The 18924-nt window shown below is 37.2% G+C and overlaps 1 protein-coding gene across 3 annotated transcripts in view; it reads right to left on the reverse strand.

Moving 5' to 3' along the window:
• PLS1 (plastin 1) overlaps positions 1 to 18924 on the reverse strand; it is a 104658-nt gene that overhangs the window by 66031 nt on the left and 19703 nt on the right. Inside the window, exon 1 of one of the 3 annotated variants that reach the window (XM_053221362.1) lies at positions 10531 to 10708. The exons of the other annotated variants lie outside the window; for them this stretch is intronic. The gene's annotated coding sequence lies outside the window, so the exon portion shown is untranslated. Of the gene's footprint in view, positions 1 to 10530; positions 10709 to 18924 lie in introns of those variants that run through there. 3 annotated transcript variants of the gene reach the window in all.

The raw sequence follows: 18924 nt of genomic DNA on the forward strand, positions 1-18924 counted from the left end.
AGTCGGTCGAGCAACTGACTTCGGCTTAGGTCATGATCTTGCAGTCTGTGAGTTCAAGCCCCGCGTCAGGCTCTGTGCTGACAGCAAAGAGCCCAACATGGGGCCCAAACTCACCAACTGCAAGATCATGACCTGAGCTGAACTCAGATGCTTAACCGACTGAGCCATCCAGGCAACCCACCCCTATCCACATCCTCCCCAATGATCTTACAACTTTTCATGAACAACTTTTCTAAACTATACATTTATTTTTGATAGCTTTATTGAGATATAATTAACAAACACTGAAGTATATATATTTAAAGTACAAGATTTGAAGTTTTGATATACTATCCCCATCACTATAATCAAGACACTGAACATAAGACTCCTGTAAGTTTCCTCACGCTCTTTGTAATACCTCACTCCCATCTCTCCCTGTTCCCAGGCAACCAATAATGGGTTTAATGGCACTACAGATTAGTTTGCATTTTCTAGAGTTTCATATAAATAGAATCATGTATACATACTCTTTTCTTCTGACTTCTTTTATTCAGCATAAATATTTTTAGGTTTATCTATGTTGCTGTTTTAACAGTTTATTCCTTTATATTCCTGAGTGGGATTCCTTTGTATGCACAAATCACAGATATTCACGTTGCTTATAGATTTAGACTACTACATAAGAGCTGCTATGAACATAAGTATAAAAGTCTGACTATGGATATATGTTTTCATTTTCCTTTAGTAAATGTTTATTCTTTAGGGGTATTTTTGGTAATTTCTTTGTCTGGCTTTGGATCAGAATCGTTTTGGTCTCGTCAATGAATTGAGAAGTATGCTCTCCTACAAGTCTGAAGAAGTTTGTATAGAATTGTTATTATTTGTTCCTTAAATGTTTGTTTGAAGCTACCTAGGCCTCGAGTTTTCTTTGCAAGCATGTTTTTAATTACAAAGTCAATTTCTTTAATAGATAGAGCATATATAGGTATCTGTAGAGTCTATAGTGATGTCACTTCTCTCATTCCTTATATTGATAGTTGTCTTTCTTTTTTATTTTTTTTAAGTCAGTGTGGCCAGATGTTTATCAGTTTTATTGATCATCTCAAAAACTAGGTTTTAGGGGCACCTGGGTGGCTCAGTTACATAAGGGTCCGACTTTGGCTCAGGTCATGATCTTACGGTTGACAAGTTCAAGCCCAGCGTCGGCTCTGTGCTGATGGCTCAAAGCCTGGAGGTTGTTTCATATTCTGTGTCTCCCTCTCTCTCTGTCCCTCCTCCACTCACACTGTGTCTCTCTCAAAAATAAATAAACATTAAAAAAAATTTTTTAAACTAGGCTTTAGTTTCATTGATTTTTCTCTATTGTTTTTGTTTTCAATTTTGTTGACATTTGCTCTGATCATTATTATTTTCTTTACTCTGCTTTTGGATTTATTTTGTTCCTCTTTTACTAGTTTCTATTTTTTTTAAGTTTATTTATTTAAAAAAAATTTTAATGTTTATTTATTTTTGACAGAGAGAGAGAGAGAGAGAGAGAGAGAGAGAGAGAGAGAGAGAATGAGTGAGGGAGGGGCAGAGAGAGAGGGAGACACAGAATCAGAAGCAGGCTCCAGGCTCTGAGCTGTCAGCACAGAGCCCGACACAGGGCTCGAACTCACAGGATACCTGTATCCCTTGGATAAATGCCTAGTAGTGCAATTGCTGGGTCATAGGATGGTTCTATTTTAATTTTTTAAGGAACCTCCATACTGTTTTCCAGAGTGGCTGTACCAGTTTGCATTCCCACCAGCAATGCAAAAGAGATCCTCTTTCTCCGCATCCTTGCCAACATCTGTTGTTGCCTGAGTTGTTAATGTTAGCCATTCTGACAGGTGTAAGGTGGTATCTCATTGTGGTTTTGATTTGTACTTCCCTGATGATGAGTGATGTTGAGCATTTTTTCATGTGTCGGTTGGCCATCTGGAGAAGTGTCTATTCCTGTCTTTTGTCCATTTCTTCACTGGATTCTTTGTGTTTTAGGTGTTGAGTGTGATAAGTTCTTTATAGATTTTGGATACTAACCTTTATCTGATATGTCATTTGCAAATGTCTTCTCCCATTCTGTCAGTTGCCTTTTGGTTTTTCTGATTGTTTCCTTCGCTGTGCAGAAGCTTTTTATTTTGATGAGGTCCCAATAGTTCATGTTTGCTTTTGTTTCCCTTGCCTCTGGAGATGTGTTGAGTAAGAGTTGCTGCGGCCAAGATCAAAGAGGTTTTTGCCTGCTTTCTCCTCGAGGATTTTGATGGCTTCCTGTCTTACATTGAGGTCTTTCACCCATTTTGAGCTTATTTTTGTGTCTGGTGTAAGATAGTGGTCCAGGTTCATTCTTCTGCATGTCGCTGTCCGGTTTTCCCAGCACCACTTGCTGAAGAGACTGTCTTTATTCCATTGGATATTCTCTCCTGCTTTGTCAAAGATTAGTTGGCCATAGGTTTGTGGGTCCATTTCTGGGTTCTCTATTCTGTTCCATTTATCTGAGTGTCTGTTCTTGTGCCACCACACATTTTGGTATGTTGTGTTTTCAGTTTTCATTTTCATTCAGGTCAAAATACTTAATTCCCTTTTTAATTTCTTTTTTCATCACTGGGTTATTAAGCGGTTACTCAGTTTCCAAATACTTGTGTATTTCTCTAATTTGATTTTGAATTTAATTCCATTATGGTGAGAGAACATGCTTCATTTGACTTGTATTGAGGATTGTTTTATGGCCTAGCACATGACCTAATTTGGTAAACACTGGGTGTACTTTAAAAGAAAGTACATTCTGCTGCTATTGGGTGGAGTGTTCTATAAATACCAAAAAGGTCCAGCTGGATGATAGCGTTAAGTCTTCTACATCCTTACTAAGTTTCTGTCTACTGCTTCTATTCAGTTGAAACTTCAACTATAATCGTGGATGTATTTCTTATTGCAGTTGAATCAAGTTATGCTTCATTTATCTTAAAGAGCTGCTATTAAGTAGATAACTAGAATTGACCCCTTTGTCATTATGAAATTACTTTCTTTATCCCTAGAAATAGTCTTTGCTCTGAAATATACTTTGCCTGATGTTAATAAAGCTAGGGTCCAGCGTTCTTTTGGTTTGTAATATCGTGGTGTATTTTTTCCAATCCCATTACGTTTAGCCTATCTATGTTTTTATATTTAAAGGGTGTGGCTTCAATGCAACATTTGGCTGGGTCTTGTGTTTTCACCCAATCTGAACTATCTCTGCTTTTTAACTGGGGTGTTCAGACCATTAACCTTATAATATGATTATTGATATGGTTAGGTTTAAGTCACTTATCTTGCTATTTGTCCCACCTGTTCTTTGTTTCCTTTCTTCCTCTTTTTCTATTTGCTTTTGGGTTACTCAAATATTATTTATAATTCCATTTTATCTCCTTTCTTGGCTTACCGTGGTTGCTTTAGGGTGTGTACTATACATCTTTAACTCATCACAGCTTATCCTCAAGTGCTATTACACCATTCCGCACATAGTATAAGGATGTTACAATGATATACTTTCACTTTTCCCCACCAATCCTTTAGGCTATTTTTGCCATACATTTTACATATGTTACAAACCCCATACTTCACCGTACTATTTTACTTAAATAATTACCTTTTAAATAGATTTAAATAATAAGAAAAAAATCTTATAGTTTACCTATACAGTACCGTTTCTGGTGCTCTTCATTCCTTTGTATAGATCTGTATTTCCTTATGGTATCATTTTCTTTCTGCCTCATGGTCTTCCTATGATCTTTCTGTAGTGAAGGTCTACCCTTGAATTTTTCCACTTTTTACATGTCTGGAAAGTCTTTATCTCATTTTTGGTTTTGAAAGATATTTTGTTGGGTGTAGAATTCCAAGTTGACAGTTTTCCTTTCAGTATTTTAATAGTGTTCCTCCACTATCTTATGCACATTGTTTCCAGTGAGAAATTTACATTATCTTTCTTCCTCTGTATGTAATTATGTAAGTTGTCTTTTTTTTTCCTTTGGCTTCTTTTAAGATTTTATCCTTAGCACTGGTTTTAAGCAATTTAATTACAATGTGTTTTGATACAGTTTTCTTCATGTATCTTTTTGCTTTGGTTAATTGAGCTTGTTGGATCTGTAGGCTTATACATTTTGTCAAATTTGGAAAAAAATTTTACCATGATTTCTTCAAATATTTTTTCTGTTTTTCTTCCTCCTTAGGAACTCTAAGTACATGTATATTAGGTCACTTGAAGTCCCACAGATCACTGAGGATATTTTTAATTTTTTTGTAATTTCTTTTCTCTGTTTCATTTTGGATAGTTTTTACTGCTGTGTCTTCAAGAACACTATTCTTTTCTTCTACAATGTCTAATATGTCATAAACCATCCAGTGCATTGCTCATCTTGCATTTTATAGTTTTCATGTCTAGAAGTTCAATGTAAGTCTTTTAAAGTATTTTCAATGTCTTCACTTAACTCTTTTAAGCATATGGAATACAGTTGTAATAATTGTTTTAATGTCATTATCTAATAATTCTAACATCTATGTTAATTTTAGGTCAGTTTTGGTTGATAGTCCCTATAATTATGGGTCAAATTTTCCTGTTTTGCTCACATATTTCATGATCAGTATAAAAATCTAACACAGCTGCAGTACTTGGGAGGTAGCCTTCTGGACTATTTTAATTTACAAATACTCACATATACTTAACATACCTAGATACGTGTATGATTTTTTTAATGGGGTTATGTCACAGATTTTAAACATTATTTTAATAACTACATATGATGGAAAAGGCAAATGAAAACAATGACCTAACATCTTACACCACATTGCTCTCCAAAGTGGTGTATATCTGAAAGAGATGAAGAGCATATTCTATGACCCACAATTCCACTTCTAGAAATTTATCACAGAGAAACTCTTATATAAATATACCAAAATAAAAGTAAAAGCACAGCCTTGTTAACAATATCAAAAAAAAAAAATAAAAATAAAAAGGAAACCACCTGAATTCCTTCATCAGGTAACTAGATAATTATAGGATACTCACTTAGTGAAATACTACACAACAGTTAAAATGAAGTAGGTATTTGTTTTAACATGAGAGATATAAATGAGAAAAAGTATATAGCAAAGAATTTGTGAAAAATTTTAAAGCATTTAAAATGGTACTTTATATTATTAGTGGAAAAATATAAGAAGACGGGTGGGAAAAATAATTAACATGCCAACTTCAGGACTGTTGGTTTACTGTTGACTCATGGTTTACTCCTTACAGAAAGTAAAGAGCTGATACATTAAATAAATGGCAAATTGCTGACATTTCTTGAATCTGGGCAGAGAAAATGTATGTATATTATATTATTTTCACTATTCTTTTGCACTATTTTATAACTAGAAACATGAAAGAAAACTGAAGTGGAATAATATCACATTAGGGCATATCCTACAACTGTATATAGTGATCCTTCTTTCTATAACACATTTTACTTTTACTTAACCATCCTCTTCATCTGGTTTTAAGAAAATATAACAGAAAATATGTTTTCAAAGCAAATTAGATAGCAACTCCCCTAAGTTAACATTTCAATTTCTGAATACAGAGGAAAAAGCTTAAGTATGTCAGACTTTGCTCTTCAGCTTAAGTAAAGAGCACCCAGAATGAAAGTTTAAATGATGAATGGGGTCTAAAACTGACCAGCCTGGACACAGGAATACACAAACCTAGAATTAACATGATAATTTTTTAAGTTAGTAATACTGAACATACGAAGAGAATCTACTGTGTGCAAGGCAGTTTAGATAAATTATCTCTAATTCTTGAAACAACCTCCAGAAGTAGAAGTTTATATCCATTTTACAGATAAAGACACTCAAGCTCACTAAGGTCAAGTAACTCACCCAATACCACTCAGCTAATAAGTGCTAGAGTGGTATAATTCAAACAAGAGTGTCAAGGTCCACATTTCTACTTCTCCATATAAGGTTAGGCCCAGGAAGGTACTCGGGAGCTCTCACAGGGTAATTTAATTATTCTGCTTACAGAGTTAGACTGACCCTTACTCAGCTTTTGCAATCTTAGAAAAATCTTACTTTAGTTAATTTCAGTATCTTAAAGTAACATTCATGTTTTTTATTTGTGTGTTTTCATGTGAGTCTGTTTATTCACTTAATATAAGTGTCTCAGGGCAAACTCACTACACGTTTCATTCTTAGCTAATAATAATGACCTAGCTTTGTGAAAGAAAAAATAAATTTGAAATGGATTCTTCATGGTGGCCTAAAACCAAAGACTAAGGAAGACCACCATGACATTGTAAGGAACAGGTGCCATTATCAAGAGAAACAGTCTCACATTTAAGTGCTTTCTAATTTATAAAGCACTTTCACAGACGTGATCACATTTGACCTACGTCAATCCGGTCAGCAGAACTGAAAATACTAATTTTATATGTGATAGTATTATCTGTTTCCCTATATTATTTTACTCCCATTTCACACATAAGGAAACAGATTCCAAGAGGTCAACCTACATAGCATAGCTCATCCGCTGCTCAGGGTCAAAGCTGGTACTGTTGACAGTGTGCTTCAGTCCCAATCCTGTATTCCTTTGGATAAACCACAATGACTTTTGAATGTCCAAGAGCAATGGAGACATGAAACAGTATGACAGGGAAAGCAGGGAATCATCTTTCCACACGATATTCAAGGAAGAGATCTGAGCCTCTTTTATATAGACATTGAAATTAGATGACTTAGCATAGAGGTTTACAAAACAGTTCCATATGTGGTTCTTTTTACTTTCTTCATTCTAATTTAACACCAAATTCTCCTTTTTTTTTAAGAAGTAATATATTCACTTATTACATTCAATAAGAATTATCATTACTAAGTAAGATAATGCCAGGAGTATGCAATTAGTAGGAAATACAGCGTGGCATTTTCAAGGTTATGCTATTAACTATTGTTATAAATACTGATTTGCATGGTAAGGCCACAAAATGCTGTAGAGAAGTGAAAACATACAAAAGTGATGAAAATCCAGTCAGGAAGTAAATATAAATTTAGATGAAGAGTTTATATTTGAAATGCCTACATTTTCCCTGTGACATTGATTCTTAAATGTCTTTTGATTTTTAGCCTTTATTGATAAAAAGCTATGGGCACTGTGCCCAGAAAAATGCACACAGATCTCAATTTTGCATATGATTTCAGGGAGTCTGTAGAAGCCCATTCATGGACCTCCTAGAGGTTTATAGACTCCAAGATAAGAACTCCAGCCCCAACATTTACCCAAAAAGTTTCCTTGGGAAGAAAACATTTTAGAGTAATTTCCTGGAGAACATGTTCTCAACAGCTTTCTTCAACATTTTCAGTGGAAAACAAGAAATGATTCAGCAAGGCTTGCTGATATTGCTGAGCAATAAATAACTGTGCCTCACGAAAGGCAAAATCTACACATAGAACCATAGTTCACATCTACTGATAAAAATGTACAGACTTATACAGGAGGAAAAAAAGAGGAAGTAAATATGGGTCTGACAAAGATTTTCCTGAGGGGATAATATTTAAACTCAGCGGGCCTTGAAGAGTAAGGAGACTTTTAAAGTTATGTTTTGGTGTCACAGATATGTCTAAAGTTTTAACTTAAAAAGCATATGCTAATACTGTCATTTTTATTTTTGAAAATTATTCCTTATAGAAATAACTTCCAAGCAGTGACAGTTACTTACTTATGAGGATGAGTTAATAGGCATGTACAAGAAAAAAAAAAAAAGATAAAAAATTAAACAGGATAAAAATCTCAGATAAAAAAACCTTAAAAGTCATCCAGTCCAACCCCCTCAATTTACAGATCAAAAGACTGAGGTGACACCCTTAGCTCCTCAAAAGACACCAAGAACAAAGATCTCCACCAGAGAGCAGGAAATATTAGAAACAAGTATTAGGGATGAAATTAGATTTACAAATATTTAACATACGTACTTTCACAAGCAGCCTAACTTGGTCCTTACAACACAGGATCCCATGTCACAAATAGTTCAAGAGACACCCCAAGAGAGGAGTGATATTCCACAGAGCAGAAGCCAGACAGTGGGCCATTGCTCCTTTAACCATCTCCAGTATTTCTGACATCCTGAGATTTATGTATGCCTGGGTAAGTGGATTAGTGAATTATATAACTTAGCTGATAGCAAGCCTACCTTCACTAAATGGACAAGTAGTTTTAAATGATGCCTGCACAGAAACTGGGTACTGAAAATATATTAAGCATACAAGCATAAGAAAATGGAGAAGCAGACACCTCCACTCTTAATGAGACTTCACCAGCTACATTAGAAAATAAAACAGAGGCAAATGTGACCACAAGTTGGACAAATGATTCAAAATTATCAAGACTATGTAAAATACAGTTTTACACTGTCACTGACAATAAATAGTACCCTACGTGTATATTGTACCATGAGATATTAGTTATTACAAATATATTCTTGGAAGTGGCATATATAAAACGTTTTTACTGATGGGAGTAGCACAATGAAAAAAAGGCTGGAGACCACTGTTCCAAGAAGAAAGAGCTCAGTGTCCAGCCTCAACTGGAATAGGTAAAGGGAGAATTCTTCCCACCATTTGCTACTTCTGGTTAATGATAGCATCTCTTCTATCCTGCAAGACTGAGAACTGGGTTAGAAACATTTGGAAGGAAAGAAACAGAAGTAATTCTAAAACCTGAATTCTAATATAAAGGATGTAGTCAGAAAAGGCCAGTAAACTTTTATAATTCTTAAAGCAATTCAGGCCTAGACACAATGGGTATTAGAGATTAAAATCACTACTTAGAAAAAAACAGGCAGCCAAGCACTCAGTGGACTATTTTCAGGAGTTCGCGATGTATGCTCACAGTGCATACCTAACCCCAAGTGCCACTCTGTTCTCCACAGGCTCATATTCCTGGGGTCTTTAGCAATAGGTCCTTTTATAGCACTGAAAGTAAGTCGGCATGAACTTGGACTTTTTTAATGGCTAGATAAGGCCACGCCATTAGTAACATTTGTAGCTATGCAAAGTAACATAATAAGGGTAATCAAATATCATGCTTTGGGTGGTAAGCTGATCTAAACTAAGGATCATAAAGGAATGTTATCCCCCTCCTCTGCAAGAACACAATTGAGCATTTGGCTGGTTCATTACGAAAGGACTGGCACAAGGGCACAGTCTTTGTTGGACTCCGTGCATAATACAGAAAAGGGAATTCTGGCTCCTTAGAAAGCCAGAAAAGGTTTTTTAAGAACTATGTGAAATTTGGCCATGGCACTTACTTTCCAGGACTCACTGGTCATGATGTGTTTGTTTCTCTAAGAAGAGCCGCAAAGTAACTCTATTCTATGATGCATACAAATAAATTTAAGTGGTTGACTCCTTCACAAAGCTGAGCAGATAAGTCTTAACTTACTACTTAGGTTTGAGAGCTCAAGTCACTGCACAAAGGAAACATATTTAACTTTTTAGAAGCTGGCCCCTTTTAAGAAAACTTAAGAGTCTTTAATTCTTCGTCACTAAGAGCTATGCAAACTGCCAGCAGTATCAGTATCCAAGTTTCCTCGACATGCATCATTCAAGACCTTCTCAGCTTTACATGGGCTGGGAACTGCTCATTTTCTGTTTTACTAAGAAAAGAGCTCAGGTGAGGCTGCTAGGGTAAAGATATATGGTTCTCCAGCCAATTGCAGAAACCATTAAAAATGCTTACAGTGAAAGGCAACAATGCTTATTTGTACACTATATAAGGAAATTTTCTGAAAGCCATCAGCCTCTTCTCAAATTCTATGAAACAGTGATGGGGAAAAAAGCTTTTAAGTGAGAGCACTATCTCCAAGGACATTCTGGTACTTAAAAATGTAGAAGAGCGAAAATAATGATAAAGAATTTATTTCAATGATTTTTTTCAGACTCCATATGGTTAGATATTATCTCACCACGTCCCAATACTGGCAACATCTTCTATTACCATTTATTTTACTTATCTGTGGAATTCTTTAAAAAAAAGAAAAGTTTTGCTTATCCATGATTAAACCATAGATTGGAAGAGGTGTTTCATTAGACTGAAAGACTCAAGTTTTGAAGCAATTATACATACACATTCTAAAGGGCACAGAAAGAATGTATGTTAGCATATTCCTAAGAATTTATATACATTTCTAAAGGAAAAATTAAAGCCAAATCAAAAAATTACAAACTGAATTTTAACCAACCCTGAATAAACCAAAACAGCAGTTTCTTACCTAACAAGTATTACTTAAGGAAGAAATAGTTTTCAAAACAGAAGTATTAAAAGAGAACAAAGAATTATGTGACCCTCACACCAAGGTTACTATTTGCATTGATTATGCAAAGCCATCTAGCATCCCTAAGTAAAAATGCACTAAAACAACACAAAACATGAGGGGTTTACCTCAATTTAACAAATATATCTAAAAAAGCAGTTTCAGAATCTGAAGCCAGATTACTGCTATTAACATAAAGGAAAATTTTGCATACCTGTTTCTGTTGGTCTTATATCTTTAGATTTGGAGATCCAAGAAAACAATCCAGAAGGTTTAAAATTCAGTGTAAGATGTGTCTATCCTTCAATTAATCCTCTGTCAAAGTCAGTGTTTGGCCAAAGAAAATAAGCAAGGCCAAACTGAAGTATTCTGCCTACTACTAAGATTTTAATCTCAAAAGAACTTCGTCTCAAGTAGAAAGGCCAACTTACAACATGGGTGTGGTTTGGAGCTATAAAAAAATCAAGAGGCAAAATGTAGATGTCATCATCACTTGCTTGATTATGAATATGGCTTAAAATATACCAGGATTTTCAGTTTAGTCTTTAGATTCCATTCAAGCAGATCTTCTTCCCATGGAATGGGACTGTCCTGTGAGGTCTTATATCCGCCACTTTAAATTTTGAAATGGCAACTTTGCTTTCACCATGTGAAAAGTCATTAAGCAATTAAGTATACATGGAGAGTATCCTGAAAATAACTAGGAAATTGCATTAAACCTAGAAACAAAACAAATCCTACATCTTACTGAATTTTTTTTATAATCACTGAACTCATTTCAAGGAAATGTACAAAATTTACCTTTGAATACTAACTGAAAGCATTATATAGACATATACATCATTCAAGCTAGAAAGTGCCTCAAAGGTTATAGTCCAGTTCCACTTTAAAAAAAAATGTTTGTTTGTTTGTTTGTTTATTTATTTATTTAAAGAGAAAGAGAGAGAGCTGGAGAGTGGCAAAGAGAGAGTGCCAAGCAGGCTCCAAGCTGTCATCACAGAGCCCAAGGCAGGGCTTGAACCCACAAACTATGAGATCTTGACCTGAGCCAAAATCAAGAGTCAGATGCTTAACTGACTGAGCCACCCAGGCGCCCCAGTCCAGTTCCACTTTTAAGTGTGGCAAGAATAGGTTCACTTATAAAATCTATAATCCATTTTTGCTGAATGGTTAATTCTCTGAGGAGGAAGTGTGAGACACATTTTATGATGCCTCCATAAAAGTAAAGAATGGCTGTTATAAAACTGCTTCACAAAGTGAAAGAAAAAGTTAAGGGTTTGTATGGTACCAGCCAGTTAAAAAAAAAAAAAAGTATCTACCGTATGATCCTGTTTATATCAAATTCTAGAAAATGCAAACTAAGCTATGGAGACAGAAATCAGATGAATGGTTGCCTGGAATAGGGGTGGAAGGAGGGACAGACTGCAAAGGGGCATGAAGAAACTTTGGAAGGTAATGAAAATGCTCTGCACCTTGATTGCAGTGATGATTCTGTGAGTGTATACATCTATCAAAACATACCAAATTGTCTGTTCTAAATGGGTGAGGTCTACTATACCTAAATTCTACCCCAGTGATTGTTAAAAACACACTGACATATATTTAAAAGGCACTTACATTGAAGAAGGCTTACTCTTGCTCTACATGGCCACAGAATGGCCGAATTAGAACCATTAGGCCAAAATACCAAAAAATTTCTGCATTGATACAAGGAAATATATGCTGTCCAAGTGGGTCCAGAGCCAACCTGGGCTACCTCTGGAACAGTGAAGTTTTCTTCACTGGGCATGTTCCAACACAGGCTCAAAGTACATTTTGGGGGTACAATGTTCTCTTTAGGGATTCCTACACAGAAAGTTGCATGAAGTAACCACTAACGATTCTCGCATCAAAAAATTACATTATTTTAAGGAGGACTATCTATGGATGTTTGTGACCCTGCTGTTGTGTGGAATCCTGCTAACTTCCAGACTAAAACAAGGATTTGCTGTGTCTGATTTCCCTCAAGGACTTCACTTCACAGGAAAAGTCAGTTACTTGCCCAATGCAGCCTTTTTAAAAAAATGGATCCTATATGGCTATTTTCTGATTTTTGAAAAGTAATTTGTTAAGTGGAAAATACTTGGAAAATAAGAAAATTTAAATTGCTCTCAAGCACACCATTCAGAAACAACCAGGGGGCCAATATATTATGAATTTTTAGTCTTTCTTCTACACACATGTGCGTGAATATATTTTTCTTTTTACAAAGTTCGTATCTTTCAATATATAGTTTTACTTAACGTTACTAAGGCCTTTCCCCTACCATTAAGCATTTTTTTGAAAACATGCCTTTCATGTTTCATTAACAGCCCACGTTATGACTGTACCATGATTTATTTAAGTATTCATGTTGGTAACTAAGGTGGTTTCCAATGTTTTACTTTTAGAAATAATGCTTCAACATCCCTGAACAGAGAAAATGAATGGGCCATGAATAACCCTGAATTAGACTTCTCTAATATTTTATCCATCCATTTTGTTACAAGCAACTTCACTTTCCCTTCTGCTGTGAGGTGCTGTGGGAGACAGTTACAACATGCAGTATGGTGACTGCCACCTTTGCTGACAAGAGTTTTTTCTTGGAGTATCTACTATGAACTTCAGCCAAAATTCCAGAGAGAATATACTGATTTGATCTCAATAAAAACTACGCAGAAAGCGATACAGTGCCAAGACACTGCTCAGGGCCAACAACATGGTGCGCTTTTAACGACTTGTGAATATTCAAGGCAAAAGTGTTGTTGGAACAAATACAGAATCAATAAATATTGGAAAATAATAACCTGACTCCAAGTTGCTTATGTAACTGAAACTACTTGATAAAGCAAGAACATTTAGAAAAGAATGTACTGTTTTGTGTTGCAATGCACCTTCAGGGCAAGAGCCACATTTTTTTTACATCTCTAGAAACCCACGTATTCTTACTTGGAGAACTGTTTTCACAATGTAAGAATTTTTTTCTGTATCTTAAAAATAGCTCATTTGTCAAACTTCTCAAATGTCAGGATAATGGTTACTCTTGAGATTAATGATAATTGGAAGGAAGCAGGAGGGTTGGGGGGTGCTGGTAATAATTCCGGTGTCTTGATATAGGGGCTTATTTCATGGGAGTATCATTTTGTGAAAACTCATCACGTTATATATACACTCATGATTTGTACAGTTGTTTGCATGTGTACTGCCTGTCAGTTATAGACTCAGAAATGGACAAAAACCAAAAAGCCCACCCCTCTGCCCCCACTATACTACACTGGGTAATCTGACAGAATAGAAATTAACATATTCAATAAAAGATGAATTGGAAACCTCACCTCTAACAATTCCAGTTCTATTCCTGAAATTAGACATTCTTTAGCAACGTCCTTTTGTTGACAACATGAAATAATAAATGCGCATATCTTGCAGAATTTTGGAGTATCGATAATATAAGCAGTCACTAAAGTTTGCTACTTTGAATCAATTCAATAAGTAGTTCAGAGTACCTACTACGTCCAAGATGTTGTAAGGGCATCATCTTTTAATGCTGTGCAGATTTATGGAAGAAGACACGAGAGAGAATTAAAAATGCCCTTTGAAAGAATGACAGATGACATGGATTCTTTTTATTACTTTAAGTCATCTACTGGGAAAAACGAGTAGATGCCATACAGTCAGCACCCTGGAAAATGTTTTCTAGAATGACTAGGTGTCAAAACCTGTCATACACGTGTATTATTACAGATAAGTGGAAAGAAAAGACAGGAGGGCACACCAGGCAGTTAAGAGGGCATGAACAAAGGTGTGGAAGTATGACAGCATAGGGCATACAATGAGGAACTAAAAGCAAATATCCTGGTTGAATGAGTGTCCCTATTTCACATCATAATTTTCCTCTGAATCTAAATTACCCTAGAAACAGGCACAATGTGAATGACTTCCCTTTGTAACACACAGAGAGAAGTGCCACCATAGCTCTCCTTGACTATACAAAAGTCCTGAAATATCCTTTCCAAAACTACTTGTTTTGGAATCTGGCCCTGAGATGACTTCAATTTAGAAAAATAGCCAGTTAAATCACATTTTCCCAGACACATCAACATTAATGCCTGTAACCCTGCTGGCAGTGATAACCACTGCTGTCTTATCTGTCAGCAAAGGCATACAATGCTTTGGTCAGTGGCAGGCAGAATAATTCCCCTCAAATGTGCTCATGCCCTAATCCTCAGAACCTGTGAAGATGTTACCTTACATGGCAAAAGGGATTTTGCAGATGAGCTTAAAGGTATGGGCCTTGGGATGGGGCAAATTATCCTAGATAATTTAGACAGACCAAATCTAATCACACGAATTCCTTAAGAGCAGAGAACCTTCCCCTGCAGGGTAAGAAAAGAGGAGGAGGAGGAGGAGGAGGAGGAGGAGGAGGAGGAGGAGGAGGAAGAGTGGGGGGAGGGGGAGGAAGGAGAGGAAGAGGAGGAGCAGGAGGGGGAGGGGGAGGAGGAGGAGAAGGAGGTGGGATTCTAAATGTAAAAAGACTGGATTCTCTAGTGCTGGCTTAGAAGATGGAAGGGGCCATGAGCCAAGGAACACAGGTGGCCTCCAGAAGCTGGGAATGGCCTTCAGTTTATATCCAATTAAAAAAATGAGGATCTCAGGTCTACCACCTCAAGAAACTGAATTCTGCCAAAAATCTGAATGAGCCATGGAAAAGATCCTCCCCCTAGGACCTTCAGAGAGGAACAGACCTCCAACACCTTGATTTTAGCCCAGTGAGGAGACCCATGACTTCTGGCCTACAGAACTGTAAGGTAACAAATGTGTTGTAGAAGTCACTAAATTGGTGGCATCTCACTAGGGGAGCAAAAGAACACTAACACAGGCTCACATCGTCTTATTCAGAACAGGATGTTCTTACCACTTTGGCCTTGGATTACCCACAAGAGAGAACAGCTATCATTTAGGAGAAGCAGAGGGAAAAGAATAGTATGTTCATAAGGAAGGGCCAGTGTTGGCTTTAAGACTCTCCTTAAATAAATTTTCCCTTCAATAGGATATATACACATATTGGAATTTAGTCAAATATTTGGTTTAGCAGCTTAAAAAGAAAAACACTACAAAAATGAAAAGATTCAAGATTCTACCAATAACGATGAACAGGGTGCCTTATTCTTAACCCTAATAGACTGGGGCCCAGGGATAACTGCAAAAGACAGTAAAGGCCACCCAGTAATTAGATGCAATGGTTCTCATCAGCAGTCACAAACTCAGCCTGTGGAGCTTATGTGAAATGTAGTTTCCTGGGTCTCCTCCCCAAAGATTATCATTCAGAAGTTTTAGGGTAGGACCTAGAAGTCTGAATAATATCAAAATGCAGAATTTCAAAATTTTTTCCCCTAATGAATGATTAATGCTGCTGAAGTATTCCCATCAACCGTTCTCTCACCAACCACCTAAGATCTCTCCCATTCTGACTGAAGCCCAGTGCAATTCTTGTCAGGAGTTAGCCCAGGAGCGAGCCCATCTAGCCAAGTAGGCAGTTAACAGTATGTACAGTTTTGGTACAAACAGACTTAAGACTTGATTTTGCTCTTGCTCTTGCTGACAGAGTGTTCTGGGCAAGTCACTTAAGGTCCCTGAACCTCAGTTTCTTCATCTGTATAAAGGGAATGACAAGTCCTTCCTACCCATAGACTTGTTACCCCAATTTAGCACAGCTCTTGGAACATAGTAACTATTCAGTTACTGTGATTATTAACACCACCATTAATTCCATTTTTAGATGAAGTCTGCACAAAATATTTATCAGCAGAGGTAATTTGAATTCTTTAGCATTTTTCATTCCTGTAACAGTATCTGGAAAGATTAAATATTTAATGGAAGTAAGCTTCCACTCTGGACTGCATGGAATTGAGTGTGTTTAAAAGATGCTGTATTGTTGGTGGGGGGGAATAAATAAGTAAAAGTAACCATAATATCCCTATCTCTTTGAGGCTATATGTACCTAATGAGGCACAATTTTATTTCAAACCTCTAAAAAGCCTGGCTCAAGCAAAACAAAAACAAAAATAAAACAAAAAACAAACAAACAAAACACACCATTTTTCCCAGCACAAGCAGTTAGGGAATTTATCTCTTTTTCACCTTAGAACATAAAATGCCAACCACATGGATTGTTTGAGACCAGCCCTTGCCAGCGCTGAGTATTTTAATGGCTAACCAGGCCTCCATTCTAATATGAAGACTCTGAACAACCTGCTCAAGGTCACAAAGCAAGCTAAACAGTCTCAACATCCAGGTGAATAAGAAGAACATACACAATCATGTCACTGAACAATATACACAATTCAGTAACATGAAACTGAATAGACACAAACTGGAAGCAAAGAGCCCAGCGTTCTTGAGTCCATGCTGATGACAGATGATACTATCATCATTAAATGGCCTGTAGTTGGGGTCACAACTAGGAAAATAAATCAGAGAGTAAAAACTTAATAAAATACAGATATATGAAGAGTAAATTGTAAAGAATGATGTTGGAATACAGTACCTATTCCATTACTTTCTTCCTATATATTTTAGTGTTCTCCCTCTCCCTGCTTGTATTCTTTCCTCTGCCTCTCCTTTATCCTTTAGAGAAAAGGTAGGCAATGTTAACAGATGAGAAAAGGGGCATTTAAAGAAAGTCTTCATGCTTGCACCTGCTGGTCCTTCTCAGTCTACAGTCCTCTGGAGAGAGGAGGATTATCAGTTGGGGGGAAGCCCATTCTCCTATCTTCTGTTTCCATAAGGGCCTATTATAAAAGCAGCACTTCTGGCTTCTTCTCTACACTCCTTTCTCACTCTCCTGAGAAGAAAGGGAACTGACTTAGCTCACTGGCGAGAGGATAAGTGTCTGGGGTCCATTGAAACTTATTTCTCTACTGTAGTGATTCTCATGCTTTAACTGCACCATAATCACAAGGAGGGCTTATTAAAATACAGACTTTTGAGCTCTACACCCCAGAGCCTCTGCTTCAGTTCATCTGGGTTGGAGATCACAGATCTGCATTTCTAACAGGTTTTGAGGCAATGCTGATGCTGCTTGTCTGGGGACCACACTTAGGGAACCCACTGCTATGCCGAATGAGTTTAAAGTATTCAATGTCATGGTCCTGATGTGCCTTGCCCCTTTTCTCTTTACCAGTAGCTTGTCCTCAGGACACAAGATCTCCCATCCCTCCATCTGGTAAGCAACCCCAAGGCAACTGTCCAGCAAGTCTGCCTGGAATGAGGTAGACAGAAGTTAAGATTTGGGGATAAAAGGTATGAGGAAGACCATTTGGCCACAGGCTGCAATCATGGTCCAGTTCCATCAGTAATAAAGTGGTATTCTGAACTCCGAGAGGTCTGTATTTATTTCTCAATCAGTTCAGAGAATAAAGAGAACAATAGTATGAATTATCAGCCCCTTCAACCCAAGAGCATTCAGCATTATGATTGTGGCAATGACTAGGAATTCCAAAAGCTGTGCCCTCATTTTGCAAGCAGTGACCCTGTCTTGCCTAAGCCATAATGCTAAAGCCAAATGATATCAAGTGTGCATAGTGAATAATGTTCCTGCTCTTGAAGAACATGTAGGTATCACCAAAGTGGAGAAAAGATATAGGGTCTTCAGGAAATTCAGCCTCGATTACTTCTCTGGGTCAATCACCAACAACTGTCCAGACCAGATTGGCTGGCTTAATAGCTCCCTCCCTACTCACAGCTAAGCAAAGCTCCCCCCAACCCCACCACCCCACTGGGAACTTCCTGATCACCCCTTCTACACATTTTCCATCCTTGGGTCCAGCAGCTCTGATTCTCTGCTATGTCCTGCCCCTCCTGCCGATGATGCTTTTGAGTCTCAACTCTCAAGTGACACCTTGGCTTCAAACCCTAACGTGTAGCTAGTCTTGCCCCATCTGAGTTCAGTTTCACACAGCTCCTGGAGCCCTTAACAGGTCTCAATATCCCCAGTCCCTCTTTATCTAGGAGAGAAATCTGGATAGCAAAAGGTTTTCCTTAAGAAGAGCAGAAAATTAAAACACAGTCTCTCAGCAAACAGAAAAGACAGGAAATAGTGAAACCCATGCCAAGCCTTGCAGGTTATAACCTTGCTGCTCCTAGGGAGCCCATCTCAGGGCTTTTGTAACTTCTTTTTCACCAACCTAAAAGGCTCTCCTGGCCTCCGAGAGACAAAATGGCAGCCAGGGACCACATCCTGCCTGGATGTGGCTCATTAAGTGTCTTTTAAATTTTGGAGTGAACATATAAAATTAGGGATTAACATAAAACTCAGATTTCTATTTTCTCTTTTAGAATCAGGAAGTCTAGCAATAGTGAGCCCACATTTCCACATGGTAACACTGGGCTAGGCCAGTGACAGCTGCACCCTTTAGATAGGTATAAACAGCTTGCCACAATCCTATGATCCCTGGCTACTCTCATTTCCCATAGAGCATACATAAATGAACAGTGGTTAAGCATGAGCTCTATTACTTGTCATTGTTAATTTCCTGAGCTACCCCTGAACTCAAATTATTAGTACTGTGCTGTTGAGAGACCAAAATAC

This window comes from Acinonyx jubatus, chromosome C2 (assembly GCF_027475565.1).
Source record: "Acinonyx jubatus isolate Ajub_Pintada_27869175 chromosome C2, VMU_Ajub_asm_v1.0, whole genome shotgun sequence".
Classification (NCBI taxonomy): domain Eukaryota; kingdom Metazoa; phylum Chordata; class Mammalia; order Carnivora; family Felidae; genus Acinonyx; species Acinonyx jubatus.